Source organism: Triticum aestivum, chromosome 3B (assembly GCF_018294505.1).
Source record: "Triticum aestivum cultivar Chinese Spring chromosome 3B, IWGSC CS RefSeq v2.1, whole genome shotgun sequence".
NCBI classification, from domain to species: Eukaryota; Viridiplantae; Streptophyta; class Magnoliopsida; order Poales; family Poaceae; genus Triticum; species Triticum aestivum.
Genome location: NC_057801.1, coordinates 709,048,732 through 709,055,660, shown reverse-complemented (window position 1 = coordinate 709,055,660; position 6,929 = coordinate 709,048,732).

The window sequence follows — 6,929 nt, the reverse complement described above, 5'->3', positions numbered from 1 at the left end:
TACTTATGTTGAGAAACCTCCTTTTCCTGCTAGGATAAAGGATCATGCTAAAACTTCGGCTGTTGTTCATAAGAGTAATACTAGGACTTATACACCTCCCGAGCAAATCAAAGTTGAACCTAGTATTGCTATGGTTAAAGATCTCTTGGATGATGATTTAGATGGGCATGTTATTTATTTCTGTGGTGAGACTGCTAATATTGCTAGACCAGATACTAAGGTACATAGACTTGTCATAGGCATGCCTGTTATTTCTGTTAAAATAGGATATCATTGTTATCATGGCTTATGTGATATGGGTGCTAGTGCTAGTGCAATACCTTATGACTTATATAAAGAAATTATGCATGACATTGCACCTGTTGAATTAGAAGACATTGATGTTACTATTAAGCTTGCTAATAGAGATACCATTAAACCAAATGGGGTAGTTAGAGATGTTGAAGTCTTGTGTGGGAAGGTTAAATATCCTGCTGATTTTCTTGTTCTTGGTTCCCCACAAGATGATTTTTGCCCCATTATTTTTGGTAGACCCTTCTTGAATATAGCTAGTGCTAGGATTGATTGTGAAAAGGATACTGTTACAATTGGCTTAGAGGGTATGTCTCATGAGTTTAATTTTGCTAAGTTTTGTAGACAACCTCGTGATAGAGAATCACCTAGTAAGGATGAGATTATTGGTCTTGCTTCCATTGTCGTGCCTCCTACTGATCCGTTAGAACAATATTTGCTAGACCATGAAAATGATATGTTTATGAAGGAAAGAATGTAATAGATGAAGTGTTCCTTAAACAGGAACCCATGCTTAAACACAACCTTCCCATTGAAATTCTTGGGGATCTCCCTCCACCCAAGGGTGATCCCGTGTTTGAACTCAAACCATTACCCGATAATCTTAAGTATGCTTATCTTGATGAAAAGAAAATATATCTTGTTATTATTAGTGCTAACCTTTCAGAGCAAGAAGAAGAAAGATTACTGAAAAATCTGAAGAAGCACCGTGCTGCTATTGGATATACTCTGGATGATCTTAAAGGCATTAGTCCCATGTTATGCCAACACAAAATTAATTTGGAGGCTGATGCTAAACCAGTTAGAGATCCTCAACGACGATTGAATCCCAAGATGAAAGAAGTAGTAAGAAAGGAGATACTAAAGCTCCTTGAGGCAGGTATAATTTATCCCGTTGCTGATAGTGATTGGGTAAGCCCTGTCCATTGTGTTCCTAAAAATGGAGGTATTACTGTTGTTCCTAATGATAAAGATGAATTGATCCCGCAAAGAATTATTACAGGTTATAGGATGGTAATTGATTTCCGTAAATTAAATAAGGCTACTAAGAAAGATCATTACCCTTTACCTTCTATTGATCAAATGCTAGAAAGACTATCCAAACACACACATTTCTGCTTTCTAGATGGTTATTCTGGTTTCTCTCAAATACCTGTGTCAGCGGGGGATCAATCAAAAACTACTTTTGCTTGCCCTTTCGGTAATTTTGCTTATAGACGTATGCCTTTTGGTTTATGTAATGCACCTGCTACCTTTCAAAGATGCATGATGGCTATATTCTCTGATTTTTGTGAAAAGATTTGTGAGGTATTCATGGATGACTTCTCCGTTTATGGGTCCTCTTTTGATGATTGCTTGAGCAACCTTGATCGAGTTTTTCAGAGATGCGAAGACACTAGTCTCGTCCTGAATTGGGAAAAGTGTCACTTTATGGTTAATGAATGCATTGTATTGGGACACAAGATCTCCGAGAGAGGTATTGCAATTGATAAAGCCAAAGTTGATGCTATTGAAAAGATGCCATGTCCCAAGGACATAAAAGGTATAAGAAGTTTCCTTGGTCATGCCGGTTTTTATAGGAGGTTCATTAAGGACTTTTCTAAAATCTCTAGGCCTCTGACTAATTTATTGCAAAAAGATATTCCTTTTGTCCTTGATGATTATTGTGTAGAAGCATTTGAAATACTTAAGAAAGCTTTGATCACTGCACCTATTGTTCAGCCACCTGATTGGATTTTACCCTTTGAAATTATGTGTGATGCTAGTGATTATGTTGTAGGTACTGTTCTAGGGCAAAGAGTTGATAAGAAATTGAATGTTATCCAGTATGCTAGTAAGACTCTTGATACTGCCCAGAGAAATTATGCTACTACTGAAAAAGAATTCTTAGCAGTTGTGTTTGCATGTGATAAGTTTAGACCTTATATTGTTGATTCCAAAGTTACTATTCACACTGATCATGCTGCTATTAAATATCTTATGGAAAAGAAAGATGCTAAGCCTAGACTCACTAGATGGGTTCTCTTGCTCCAAGAATTTGATTTGCATATTATTGATAGAAAGGGAGCTGAGAACCCCGTTGCACACAACTTGTCTAGGTTAGAGAATGTTCTTGATGACCTACTACCTATTGATACGTCTCCGACGTATCTATAATTTTTGATTGTTCCACGCTATTATATTACCCCTTTGGGATGTTTATGGGCTTTATTTTACATCTTTATATCATTTTTGGGACTAACCTACTAACCGGAGGCCCAGCCCGTATTGCTGTTTTTTTGCCTATTTCAGTATTTCGAAGAAAATGAATATCAAATGGAGTCCAAACGGAATGAAACCTTCGGGAGCGTGATTTTTGGAACGAACATGATCTAGAGGACTTGGAGTGCAAGTCAAGAAGCAGCCGAGGCGGCCACGAGAGGGTAGGCCCCCCTGTAGGGTGCGCCCCCCTATCTCGTGGGCCCCTCGGGCGGCCACCGACGTACTTCTTCCTCCTATATAAGCCTACGTACCCCGAAAACATCCAGTGAGCCAACGAAACACAATTTCCACCGCGGTAACCTTCTGTATCCGCGAGATCCCATCTTGGAGCCTTCGTCGGCGCTCTGTCGGAGGGGGAATCGACCACGGAGGGCTTCTACATCAACACCATAGCCCCTCTGATGAGTTGTGAGTAGTTTAACATAGACCTACGGGTCCATAGTTATTAGCTAGATGGCTTCTTCTCTCTTTTTGGATCTAAATACAATGTTCTCCCCCTATCTTGTGGATATCTATTAGATGTAAACTCTTTTTGCAGTGTGTTTGTCGAGATCCGATGAATTGTGGGTTTATGATCAAGTTTATCTATGAATAATATTTGAATCTTCTCTGAATTCTTTTATGTATGATTGAGTTATCTTTCCAAGTCTCTTTGAATTATCAGTTTGGTTTGGCCTACTAGATTGATCTTTCTTGCCATGGGAGAAGTGCTTAGCCTTGGATTCAATCTTGCGGTGTCCTTACCCAGTGACAGAAAGGGTTGCAAGGCACGTATTGTATTGTTTCCATCAAGGATAAAAAGATGGGGTTTATATCATATTGCATGAGTTTATCCCTCTACATCATGTCATCTTGCTTAAGGCGTTACTCTGTTGTTATGAACTTAATAATCTAGATGCAGGCAGGAGTCGGTTGATGTGTGGAGTAATAGTAGTAGATGCAGGCACGAGTCAGTCTACTTGTTGCGGACGTGATGCCTATATACATGATCATGCCTAGATAATCTCATAATTATTCACTTTTCTATCAATTGCTCGATAGTAATTTCTTCACCCACCGTAATATTTATGCTATCTTGAGAGAAGCCTCTAGTGAAACCTATGGCCCCGGGGTCTATCTCTTATCATATTTGCTTCCAATCTACTTTTATTTGCATCTTTACTTTTTGCATATATATTTTAAAATACCAAAAATATATTTATCTTATCATACTATCTCTATTAGATCTCACTTTCGCAAGTGGTCGTGAATGGATTGACAACCCCTTTATTGTGTTGGTTGCGAGTTCTTTGTTTGTTTGTGTAGGTGCGTGGGACTTTTGAGGAGCCTCCTACTTCAAAATGGCAACGGGGACGGGTATCTCCGGGGGGCACTCCACCATCACCGCCCCGATCCCCGCCAGTCCCCGGCCCCGCTAGCCCCGTGAAGCTTCGCGGGGGGGAAACGCCCCCCATCCCCGACAATGGCGGGTACCCATCCCCCGGCGGGGACTCTGCGGGGAGCGTAACGCGCCGGCGTCTTCTCCTTGCCCAGTTGATCTCAACGCGAAGACGCCACCCCCTCGCAACCGTCGCTGTCGACGCCCATCGTGTCGTCGCCGAATCGCGCCCTTCACCGTTGCGGCCTTGAGGTGGAGGACAGGAGGAGAACTGTAGGAGGAGGCGAGGAGAAGTAGGTGAGGGCCATGGGCCCAGACGGGAAGGATGCGCCACCCACTGACGACCGCCGCCAGTGGTGGCCTGACGGTCATGGCCGGGCTCGATCTGGGAAGTGAGAACCGGGAGAGGAACAAGAGGGAGGCGGCTACGCTGTGAGGAAGAGGAGCGAGCGAGAGGAGAGTCGCGTGTGTTGGGCTCCTGGGTGCGTCCGTGCATGTTAGTTAGGTTAGGCCAAGTGTGTTGGGCTCATCTTGGGCCGTGGCTGAATGGCTGACTGCTGCTAGGTTGGCCTACTATTTGGAAGGAGGTCCCACATGTCAGTCGTTGGCGGGTATCCATGGAGGCTCCACGGGGCGAATTTGTCCCCCATCCCCGCCCCGTTATGCTATCGGGTACCCACCAAGCAATCCCCATGGAGGCAATTTGTCCCCCGTCCCCGGTTCTTAGCGGGTATATCCCCGCGGGTACCAGCCTCCACGGAGAAAACTGCCATCTTGACTCCTACTGTATTGATACCTTGGTTCTCAAAAACTGAGGGAAATACTCACGCTACTATTGCTGCATCACCCTTTCCTCTTCAAGGAAAACCAACGCAAGCTCAAGACGTAGCAAGAAGGATTTCTAGCACCGTTGCCGGGGAGGTCTTTGCTCAAGTCAAGACATAGCAAGTACCCATCACAAACTCATCTCCCTCGCATTTACATTATTTGCCATTTGCCTCTCGTTTACCTCTCCCCCACTTCACCCTTGCTGTTTTATTCGCCCTCTCTTTCCCAATCTCCTCCTCTCTCTTTCGCTTGCCTTTTTCTGTTTGCTTGTGTGTTGGATTACTTGTTGCCATGGCGCAAGATAATACCAAATTGTGTGATTTCTCGAATACCAATAATAATGATTTCCTTAGTACTCCGATTGCTCCTCTTAATGATGTTGAGTCTTATGAAATCAATACTGCTTTGCTGAATCTTGTTATGAAAGATCAATTCGTCGGCCTTCCTAGTGAAGATGCCGCTACTCATCTAAACAACTTTGTTGATTTGTGTGATATGCAAAAGAGGAAAGATACGGATAACAATATTGTTAAATTGAAGTTATTTCCGTTTTCACTTAGAGATCGTGCTAAAGTTTGGTTTTCGTCTTTGCCTAAAAATAGTATTGATTCTTGGAACAAGTGCAAATATGCTTTTATCTCTAAGTATTTTCCTCCCGCTAAGATTATCACTCTTAGGAACGATATTATGAATTTTAAACAACTTGATCATGAGCACATTGCCCAATCTTGGGAAAGAATGAAATTGATGATTCGCAATTGCCCTACTCATGGTTTGAATTTATGGATGATCATACAAAAAAATTATGCCGGTTTGAACTTTGCTTCTAGAAATCTCTTAGATTCAGCCGCGGGAGGCACGTTTATGGAAATCACATTAGGAGATGCTACAAAACTTCTTGATAATATTATGGCTAATTATTCTCAATGGCACACCAAAAGATCTTCTAGTAAAAAAGTGCATGCTATAGAAGAAATCAATGTTTTGAGTGGAAAGATGGATGAACTTATGAAATTGTTTGCTACTAAAAATACTCCTATTGATCCCAATGATATGCCTTTGTATAGTTTGATTGAGAATAATAATGAATCTATGGATGTGAATTTTGTTGGTAGGAATAGTTTTGGAAACAATGCTTATAGAGGAAACTTTAATGCTAGACCGTTCCCCAGTAATTCCTCTAATAATTATGGAAATTCCTACAATAATTCTTATGGTAATTTTAATAAGATGCCCTCTGATTTTGAGAATAGTGTGAAAGAATTTATGATTTCTCAAAAGAATTTTAATGCTTTGCTTGAAGAAAAATTGCTCAAAGTTGATGATTTGGCTAGGAACATTGATAGACTTTCGCTTGATGTTGATTCTCTTAAACTTAGATCTTCTTCTCCTAAGCATGATATCAATGATTCTCTCAAAGCAATGTGGATTTCCATTGATGAGTGCAAGGAAAGAACCGCTAGATTGCGTGCGAAGAAAGATTGCTTTATAAAGGCGTGTTCTTCTAGTTTCCATGAAAATAATGATGAAGATCTTAAAGTTATTGATGCGTCTCCTATTAGATATTTGTTTTGCAATATGAATCTTGATAATTATGGGACTGATGATGAGTCAACTTTACCTAGAAGGCATCCTAAGAATTCAGAGTTTTTAGATCTTGATGCTAAATTTGGTAAAAGTGGGATTGGAGAGGTCATGGCTTTAAATAGCATTGAACCCACTATCTCGGATTTCAAGGAATTTGATTATGATAATTGTTCTTTAGAAGGTTGTATTTCCTTGTTGCAACCCGTTGTTAATTCTCCTCATGCTTATAGTCAAAATAAAGCTTTTACCAAACACATTGTTGATGCCTTGATGCAATCTTATGATGAAAAACTTAATTTGGAAGTTTCTATTACCTAGAAAACTTAATGATGAGTGGGAACATACTATAAAGATTAGAATTAAATATCATGAGTGTTTTGCTTTGTGTGATTTGGGTGCTAGTGTTTCCACGATTCCGAAAACTTTATGTGATATTCTAGGTTTCCATGATCTTGATGATTGCTCTTTAAATTTGCACATTGCGAATTCCACCATTAAAAAGCCAATGGGAAGGATAAATGATGTTCTCATTGTTGCAAATAGAAATTTGGTGCCCGTAGATTTTATCGTTCTTGATATAGAT